At 30.5% G+C, this 10768-nt stretch overlaps 2 long non-coding RNA genes across 3 annotated transcripts; both read right to left on the minus strand.

Annotated features, from left to right (window-relative positions):
* Positions 1-267: 267 nt before the first annotated feature.
* Positions 268-3343, minus strand: LOC120352293. Its single transcript, XR_005571752.1, has 2 exons — positions 2612-3343; positions 268-531 (listed from the first exon to the last, which is right to left on the minus strand). It is a non-coding gene; the product is annotated as an uncharacterized LOC120352293 (long non-coding RNA).
* A 26-nt stretch (positions 3344-3369) lies between these two features.
* Positions 3370-9017, minus strand: LOC111059947. 2 transcript variants are annotated; one of them, XR_005571754.1, is made up of 3 exons: positions 8798-9013; positions 7209-7296; positions 3370-3499 (listed from the first exon to the last, which is right to left on the minus strand). It is a non-coding gene; the product is annotated as an uncharacterized LOC111059947 (long non-coding RNA). The 2 variants fall into 2 exon arrangements; XR_005571753.1 differs by having other exon boundaries at positions 3380-3535; positions 8798-9017.
* Between the last annotated feature and the right edge of the window lie 1751 nt (positions 9018-10768).

The raw sequence follows: 10768 nt of genomic DNA on the forward strand, positions 1-10768 counted from the left end.
AAAAAGTAATCTGAACTAGTCGGTGACGGCGCGGGCAACAAACACGGTGACGGTGCTGGCGCGGTGCGGTAGTATGTGTCCCTGTAAAAAGTAACTGACCTGTAACTTGACCTGTAAAAAGGTTTGAAGAATACGTGTTTAAAATTTGAAACTGATTGATCAATTCTTTCTAAAGTTATTGCAGAGCATACAAACAGACGGACGACTTTGGCCCTCAGTAAGTCAAAAGTGAGAACTCGCTAACGCTCGTTCAATAAAAACCAACAATAATAATTTAACATTATATTTATTTTTAATGTATTATTATCAATTATACATGAGCAAAAAACATTACGGTACATCAACATTAATACCAGTAGGCCTATCACATAAATTTATACAGAACATGGATATTAATGAGTCATACACAGTCGATAAGAACTTCTATTGCTTATTAAGGATATTGGGGTGGCTTATTGGAGTAGGTGATAACGCGCTTAAAGGCAGAGGTGACGAACGATGCAGTCTGTGGTGCTTTGATCAATCGAGAAACTGTAACAGAAAAAAATAAGTGGAAACAACAGAAAGATAATTATGTAAGAAAGAAATAATCTATATATATATATATATAATATATATATATATATAATATATATATATATATAATATATATATATATAATATATATATATATATATATAATATATATATATATATATATATATATATATAATATATATATATATATATATATATATATATAATATATATATATATATATATAATATATATATATATATATATATATATATATAATATATATATATATATAATATATATATATATAATATATATATATATATATATAATATATATATATATAATATATATATATATAATATATATATATATAATATATATATATATAATATATATATATATAATATATATATATATATATATATATATAATATATATATATATAATATATATATATATAATATATATATATATAATATATATATATATAATATATATATATATATATAATATATATATATATATATAATATATATATATATAATATATATATATATATATATATATATAATATATATATATATAATATATATATATATAATATATATATATATATAATATATATATATATATATAATATATATATATATAATATATATATATATATATAATATATATATATATAATATATATATATATAATATATATATATATATAATATATATATATATAATATATATATATATATAATATATATATATATATAATATATATATATATATAATATATATATATATATATAATATATATATATATATATATAATATATATATATATATAATATATATATATATATATAATATATATATATATAATATATATATATATAATATATATATATATAATATATATATATATAATATATATATATATATATATATAATATATATATATATATATATATATATATAATATATATATATATATATAATATATATATATATATATAATATATATATATATAATATATATATATATAATATATATATATATAATATATATATATATAATATATATATATATATATAATATATATATATATAAATACGTGTTAGCTTGCTTGCATGATAATCTGTTGGCTAATTTAAGTTTTTTTTGTTTTGCTGTTTACTTGCTTTATTCATCAAAATATGACTAATTCAGAACGAAATAGTCTGACTGCAGACTTTAGTGTAATGGATGGTTTAATGTGGGTTGACGAATTCAAATTTCGAAAAAGCTACGTATCCCAGAAGGGACAAATCTCATATAGATGTACAAATAAGTTGTGTTCAATGACCATTATGACGGATGCTAGTGGACGAATTGTTTCCAGGAGTAGCGGTAAACACTCCCACCATCCTCCCAAAGAGAAAAATAGTAGAACTCCTGTTTTATTTATTTTTCATTTTATTTAAGGTTTAATGGCCTGTATCCGATTATACGGTAATGAATTTATACAGTGAAATATTTATTGGTAATGATCAGATATATAAAAATTTAGTTTATTCAATTTCCTGGATGGATAAAAAATATATTAATATTATGAGTAAGAGTAATTCAAACCTACAATTTATAAAGAGATAATTTACGATTCAATACAGTTTAATACAGCTAAGTTGGTTGATTATGGTTACTGATGAATGAATTCGCAACTAATAAGTTCAAATAGAGAGACAAGTACTAAATACTTTAGTAGACTTTAAGAGGTACAATACCGATTTTATTACTGATGTTATTAATGATGAGTTATTATTAGAAAGATTATTACGTATTAATTGAAAGAATAAATTAATAAAGTAAGTTATTAGGTTATGGACAAGATCTACGATGAAAAAAGATTTCTAAAGGCATAAACAAGAAACGGTTTATCTTATCTGCGCTCCTCGAAACACGACCGTCCGCTACCACTGCTCCGACTCGACTCCTGTCGGTGATAGTACTGTTGTAGTTTAAAGAAAGAAACCTGTGCCTTTGTTATTCTGAGTAGAACCGGGCGCAGTTAATTGATACAAATAATTGAAAATTATAGTCTGATCGAGTGTTTACTTACATGATTAAAGCTATAATGGCTGTCACAAATATCAGCTTGATGTGAACAGCTCAGATTTGTGAGCTAAGTGGCCGTTCTCCAGGTTTTCACTAAATCTCTCCCAAGTTCTTATCACGGGATATCAGTAGGTGCATTACCTCTCCAAAGATAGCTGCGCTTGTTCGTAATCATCTGAAACCATTTCTTCAATTATTTTGTGGATTCAATCTGTAATAATAAAAGTATGATTAATATTATAATCCCAGCATTCAATATTTTAAAATATATATATTATTATCCTATTATTTGCTGCCAGCAGTAGGAACATGCTCAAATGCAAATGATAGGCTGTCAATGTATGATTTTCTTCACATTTCACGATTCAAGTTTACATTTTTGAGCTAGAAAAACATCAATTTCTCTATATATCTCTTTTAGAATGCTCTTAAAAACACATTAAATATCAATATTAAACTTGCGAACATAAAATATTAAATTATTTTGATGTTGCATACAAAATATTTTATGAGTTGATAAGCATAATAGCTAGACATGTTAAAATTGTTATAGTTAATCTATCAAAGATAAAATTATGGTAGTTTTAGTCTTATCTAAGTGAAAATTGGTACAAAATTATAATAAATAAACGTAGGCTCAAGTAGACGAAGTACACCTAATATGAATGTGATGTTTTTGAACCTGCTTTGTGCTTAGGCAATAAGTTAGTTTATGCTAGTCGGTATTCATAAATATATTCAGTGGAGTCACTTGAGCAAGACGTCAACAGCTCAGATTTGTGAGCTAAGTGGCCGTTCTCCAGGTTTTCACTAAATCTCTCCCAAGTTCTTATCACGGGATATCAGTAGGTGCATTACCTCTCCAAAGATAGCTGCGCTTGTTCGTAATCATCTGAAACCATTTCTTCAATTATTTTGTGGATTCAATCTGTAATAATAAAAGTATGATTAATATTATAATCCCAGCATTCAATATTTTAAAATATATATATTATTATCCTATTATTTGCTGCCAGCAGTAGGAACATGCTCAAATGCAAATGATAGGCTGTCAATGTATGATTTTCTTCACATTTCACGATTCAAGTTTACATTTTTGAGCTAGAAAAACATCAATTTCTCTATATATCTCTTTTAGAATGCTCTTAAAAACACATTAAATATCAATATTAAACTTGCGAACATAAAATATTAAATTATTTTGATGTTGCATACAAAATATTTTATGAGTTGATAAGCATAATAGCTAGACATGTTAAAATTGTTATAGTTAATCTATCAAAGATAAAATTATGGTAGTTTTAGTCTTATCTAAGTGAAAATTGGTACAAAATTATAATAAATAAACGTAGGCTCAAGTAGACGAAGTACACCTAATATGAATGTGATGTTTTTGAACCTGCTTTGTGCTTAGGCAATAAGTTAGTTTATGCTAGTCGGTATTCATAAATATATTCAGTGGAGTCACTTGAGCAAGACGTCAACAGTTTAGTGGGAGTGGCAGGTGCATGTTTGATAAGAATGATAACTTAAGGTTGTGCATCACGATTTTCAAAACTTTTTATGGTAACATTTTTCAAAGAAGGCTATTCCGATTTGGATACCATCGGTCTCACTAAATGAAGCACATCACAAGGGAAAACTCAATTCATAATTTTTACTTTTTGCGATATATAGTTTAAATCTTGGGTGAGATCCGATCCATTGCTGAATTGGGAGCAAATAAATTCATGAAACTTTGAGGATTCATTATTCAAGATAGTTGCTCATTGTAGACCACTATTTCAACCTTTGTGGCCTCATTTTGACTCTGCCTGCAATGTTTATCCTGGAATCAGCCTTAATGGTGGAATGGAAACCACAAATGTTCACAATAAATGAAGAAACTCATCACTATAAAAAGATCTACAAGCAAAATTGATCCATGTAGTGGAAGTGACTTCAACCTTGGCCAGGAATAGGCCTGAATTATTGAGCAAAAGAATATTGAACAAGGTTGCAGCTACTGTACGAAGCATAGAAAGAGGACAAGTTGAAGAAGACCCTGAAAAGTTAGCGGGTAGACAGACCCACATCATGACCACCACTCTGTCGACGAGGCTTATTCTGCACAGTGAGGCTTAGACGCTTCACACGCATTCGGTTCGGTTCGTTACCGAAAACGAATGAGGCTTTCATACATGTCAGGTTTTAATTCGTACGGTTCTAATTAGGTATTTTCTTCTCAAAAACAGCTGTGTTTGGATTTTCACAGGTCATGCTGGTATATTTAAATATAACAGCTGGTGTTAAATTGTAAGATGTTATTTCTTGAACAACAAAAATTTAGGGCCGGTTTCCGAGCTCGGGATTTAGCCAAGTTCTAGACTTTGACTGGCTTTAAACTCTGGAGTCAGATTCAAAATCAGATGTAGTCAATTGGTTTTCCGAGTCAGAGCGTTAACGTAGTCGAGGACTCAAATAGACCCTGGAGTTTAGACATCACGTTAGACCCTGGAGTTTATAATTTCGCTTTCTGAGTGAAGGGCTTATAAGTCCAGGACTTGAATTAGATTCTCGCCTCTTTCCAAGTCAAGGATTTATCAAAAATCGTCCAGGACTTAAAACAGCGTGATTTTAAACCCTCGACTGGGGTAGGGTATAAATTCAAGTTCTAGACTTAGGGCCGGTTTCCGAGCTCGGGATCTATAAGTTCTGGACTTACAGAGTCTAGGACTAAAATAAGCTCTCGGGTCTAAATTGACTTTCTGAGTCACGATTTTATCTTCTAAACTCCGGAGTCTATCAAGTTCTCGACTTATTTGAGTCCAGGACTTTAACGCAGTAAACATGAGGGAAATTCACAATATTTTGCTGTTGTATTGTTGGCATTATAGCAAAACGGAAACAGCTGATTGCAGCGGGACAATTCAAATGAGCATGCTCTCCAAACTATTTTGTGAAAATACGTTTCAATTTCTTTGTAGGCCTATTCAAAGCAAAACCTTTGAAAGGTGAATGAATAAACATTTCATTTTACGTTATGCTATTATTGATCATTGATCCTAACCAGTGATTATGAATGAAAATTTAATTAGGCTACTGAGTTTGAAAACGTATTTGTTTTGAAAAAAAAACTGTATTCCATGACAATTATTTGGCTTTTTATCTTCTCCAAAACAATAACTGAATTGTGTTTGCTCAGTTAAGTCTAGAACTTGAATTTAAACCCTACCCCAGTCGAGGGTTTAAAATCACGCTGTTTTAAGTCCTGGACTTAAAAGCCCTTCACTCAGAAAGCGAAATTACAAACTCCAGGGTCTAACGTGATCTCTAAACTACACAGTCTATTTAAGTCCTCGACTACGTCAACGCTCTGACTCGGAAAGCCAATTTTCTGACTCCAGAGTTTAAAGCCAGTTAAAGTCTAGAACTTAGCTAAATCCCGAGCTCGGAAACCGACCCTAAAAGTTAATTAAAAATTGTGAATTATTTGAATAGTTTCTTTTTGATTATGTTAATTTTGGATGTTTAGAGAGATAATTTTTTTAAATTGAAAATTTGTTCCTTGTTTTGACACATGGTATTATATAAACTTCATCTCTTCTCTCCATTGATGAAATCATATAATATTCGTGGAAAAAAATTCTCCCTGAGTTTTAATTTATATCTTTCATATTTTTTTGGCAAACTATTCATTGAGAAAAAAATGTTCCTGTGAACTAACAGAATTGAATTGACCATATGATTTTGACTTGGGAAATTTTGAAACAGATAATCACGATATCAGGTTAAAATAAAAACAAAAAAGGCCAGCGTGTGTAGAAGACTTTGTTTTTTCCTGTTTCCCTAGCAACAAATTCGAATATGATAAAACCTATTCGTGTCGAGGGGGCGTTCGGTGCTATGCGGTTGCTATTCGGTACCGAATTCAAACCGAATCATCGCTTCACACTTATAGGAATTCGCCAAAAACGAAACGAACCGAACCGAAAGTGTGTGAAAGTAGCCTCTCGCTAGCAACGAATTGAAACCTGATGGAATTTATTAGAGTCAAGTGTCAAATAGGCGTTCGGTTCTATGCGGTTTCTATTCGGTACTGAATTCAAACCGTATTACCGTTTCACACTTATCGGGATTTGCCGAAAACGAAACGAACCGAATGAGTGTAAAACTAGCCTGACGACCACAATGCAGCAGCGTTTCCAGAGGGGTGAAAACAAGTATAAAGTGATCAAGAAAGTATTGCCTGTCTCATTACATATTTGATTTCTCAGAATATCAATTCTAAGTAAATTAAATCGATTTTTTAAAATTACCATATTCAAGTTGTTTTTGATAGTATCCAAATCGAAACAGTACAAAAATGTCACCTGTAAAATGTTTTCCAAGTGGGTGGCGCACAATATTTATAAATAAGGTAAAACTTTGTGGCTTGGACACACACACAGCGATCTGCAGACAGGAATCAGAGAGGTCTTAGCAGGTTATAGACATGAATATCTAAAATATAGATGAAGGCCACTCTGACCGCTTCCCGCAGATTGTTCTCTGTGTGTCCCAGCCCATACTGATTTGGAGCAAAAGCAAAAATTCCATTTCATGGTGAATTGTTTACTTACTTGGTCAAAAATAATTATTGCAACAACCGTATCAGTTACTGAATCACATCTTGAACGTTCCATTAGGATGCAGTTGATCAGTTTGGCACTGTAAAATATAAATAATAAGTTCAAGTTAATTTATAAGGAAAACTTTTGTATAATATTAAATTTAACATTAGCATGAAAAAAGTTGGCGATCAAATGAAAACTACTCATTCAAAGAGGGTAAATAAATACAGCGATACTTAAGTACAGCTGATTATACGAGTCACACTGGCAAACAAGGAATCTTCCTTCTGCAGGTATTTTTGCCTCACCTACTGTACTCATGCATGTGAGCATAAATTTAATCTTAATTTATTAATACTATTATCATAAATAAGGATATCATTTTGTTATAATTTCTAATTAAATAGATTAACATTTCCTTAATTTTTATGTTTGTATCTTGTTTTTGGCAAATAAATTCATTCATTCAAGTAGGCTTATAGTTAGGTCAATGCTATAATGCCAGTAGAAAAGATAGGACAACAGCGTTGCCGATTTCCTGTATTGCCACTGGCTCCTATAATAGAGAATAGCTGATTCGGAATAACATATCTGATGTAACCCAATATTAAATGTGCATTCTATTTAATAATAATAATAAATAATATTTTATTCGTCAAGAAAATATATTATTCAATTAGTAATTCATAAATTTTCATGATTTAAATTAAATCTTTTTGTAAGGTCTAATTAATTAGGTATATTTTTACATTGTAAAAAAACAATCATGTGAAGCAACATGAGGATAGAGCAAAACTTATTTCAATTTCCAAAGCAATTTGATTTGTCTAATGATAGACAAGAATAGCAACACCAATGTTAATCAAATGCTGCCATTAGGTGGACCTCATAGTACCAGAGTTATTATATTTATATTGAGTTACCATAAAGCAAAAATACCATAGGAATATCAGCGGCTTGAGTTAACAGTGAAATTTACAACATAAGAGCCCTATACTAAACCATTAAATTAAACACCATGAGATGTTTTTTATGCTATTGTTTCTCTATGATGCTACAAATTACAGTAGTCTGAGTACCGTATATAAATTATCTTCAAACAACCAATCCAATCAGCTCTAGGGCTTCAGTGAGTCTGGTTGAATTTCATTCAGTTTATAATTTGGTTAATGGAAAACTTTTTATAAAATACTGAAAAACTTTATTTTATAAAACAATCCACATTTGGCTAAACCACTCTAAGCTTAATCTTGAATCATTTCTCTAAATGGATTTTCCAACAAGTAGCCTGACTGCAGTAGGCCTACATGTAAATCACTTATGTTAGCAAATCCTTTTTTATTTAATTTATTGAATAAATGATGCAGTAACCTAACTACAGTATTTAAAAGAAGATGAAATTCATAAATATCTCACAATAGGGAATAAGGTCTAAATATATTTAGCCTATTCAGTACCCCTACTTCTAATATTATTCAAGTATTCTAATGATAGAACAAAGAAATTAATAAAAGTTGCTAGCCTATTATTAATAAATTAAATTTGCTATTTTAAAATAATATTTTCAACTTTAGTAACTTAGTCCACATTAAACTTACCTCAGGATGAGAATTATTGAGAAACCAAATTCTGTCACAATGTAATAGATATCACTAAGCAAAAAGTATATTTTTGTATTATCCCAATCCTAATTATAATTACATTTGAATACATTACATAAAAAAAGATTAGCCTGTAAAACAATACTCTATAAGAAGCTGTTTCTGTTGCAAAATGCAAATGTACGTTACACTTACCTTAATTATTATTATTATTATTATGCATAACATAACCTATAAACTTGATGCTATTATATTGAAGACATATTAAATTTTCTAAAAAATAATAGATATGTACGTATTTTGATTTTTTGACGCCATCGATCCCACAATTGTGGGTAATGGATGAAGCTGAAGGTATTAAGGTATTAAGGTATTAAGGTTTCCGATTATCTAGCCTAAGGAACAAGAATCTTATCTGTTATCTTCTTTCCCACTCAGACAACATTAGCCGGCTTGCGTGAGCAACAGTAGCATCCTATGGTTGCCATGACAACCCACCGTAGTACTTATCAGCTTCTCTATTCTAGCTCGCAATAAGTCTTCTAAATGGCTGGCGATTTTTGAATCCTATTTCTTCCTTCCACAACAATATTCAGGAGCTTCCTCTGCCTGCCTTGACTGCTCTCTCGGCAAATATCTTTTACATTCCTTCCAGTATTATCCTACTCTCTATAATCCCTACCAATCTCATAGAAAATGACGACACGCTGTAGACTCGAGAAGTTGATTCAAGGTGTTCAATCTGATTTGAAAAATTTGAAAGATGACTTATATAATGAAACAGTAATAGATTTGGCCGTAAGCATTAGAGGAACTCTCTCAGTTTTTGCGGAGAAATATTCCATTGAGGCTATAATTGACCTGATTCCAGATTTAGTTGGAGTCCTAAATAAACTTGACAACTCTTTATCAGATAACAACAAATTGATTGATAATCTGGAGAACCTATCGGAAGAAAATAAACAATTATCGAGACAATTGGAGGTAGAAAGAAACAGAAGAAAGGAATGTTTCGAAGACTCTCTGTGCAATGAAGAGAGGGCAGAAGAGGAAATAAATTCCTTAAAATCGCGTATAGCATATCTAGAAGCCACCAATTTGGATTTGATTAATGAGTTGAAGATAAATTCTGAAAATAAAATTCTTGAAGTGAATAGGGTAGAAGCTGTGGAATGTAAGACTTTGGTTGACATATCAACTCAAACAAAAACTAAAATGACATGTGCAAATTGCTCAAATCTTCACAACAGATTGAAGGGTAAAGCTCGAATTGATAGAGTTGAGGCAGCGTCGTTGGGAAGATAGCGTAGAGATGGAGGAAAAAATTAAGAGGGCTTTTTAGGGCGAGAAAATAATAACTTGGCCTCTCAAACATTGAATGTTTCCGTTAGTGCTATAGATCCAACTGAACAAGGTGGGAAATCCTATAGAACCAGCCAATCTATGAATGAATCCAACTCACGAAAACCTAGTCATTCAAACGTGAATTTGTATAATAAAAAAGTAAAAATAAGATGTTTCTCGGACAGTCAAGGAAGGCAGGTTGCTAACAGAACCCGGTCAATGAGTAATCATCAAGTTTTCGATATGTTGAAACCAGGAGTGAAATTCGAAAAAGTCACCGAAGATTGTAAAAGTATATGCCACGATATGAGCAAGCGAGACCTTGCGGTTATTATAGCCGGAACAAAAATGATATGGCTTGCAATGAAGCTGATAGCTTGATCCAATCGTGCAAATGGAGAATCATGGACCTGCAGCACACAATGTATGGCTTTTTGCAGACAATATCAGCCACTTAATACAGGACCAAAATAAACACAGCCTCCAAGTTAAAGCACAATCCGGTTTAAATGAAGTGAGTAAATGGTGTCATATAAATAAATTATTGCTAAACGAAGGGAAAACCAAAATTCTGCAGTTCTACAATAGGAAAAAGTATGAAAGTACTCCTCTCCTCAGATTGGA

Source organism: Nilaparvata lugens, chromosome 7 (genome assembly GCF_014356525.2).
Source record: "Nilaparvata lugens isolate BPH chromosome 7, ASM1435652v1, whole genome shotgun sequence".
In the NCBI taxonomy this organism is placed as follows: Eukaryota; Metazoa; Arthropoda; class Insecta; order Hemiptera; family Delphacidae; genus Nilaparvata; species Nilaparvata lugens.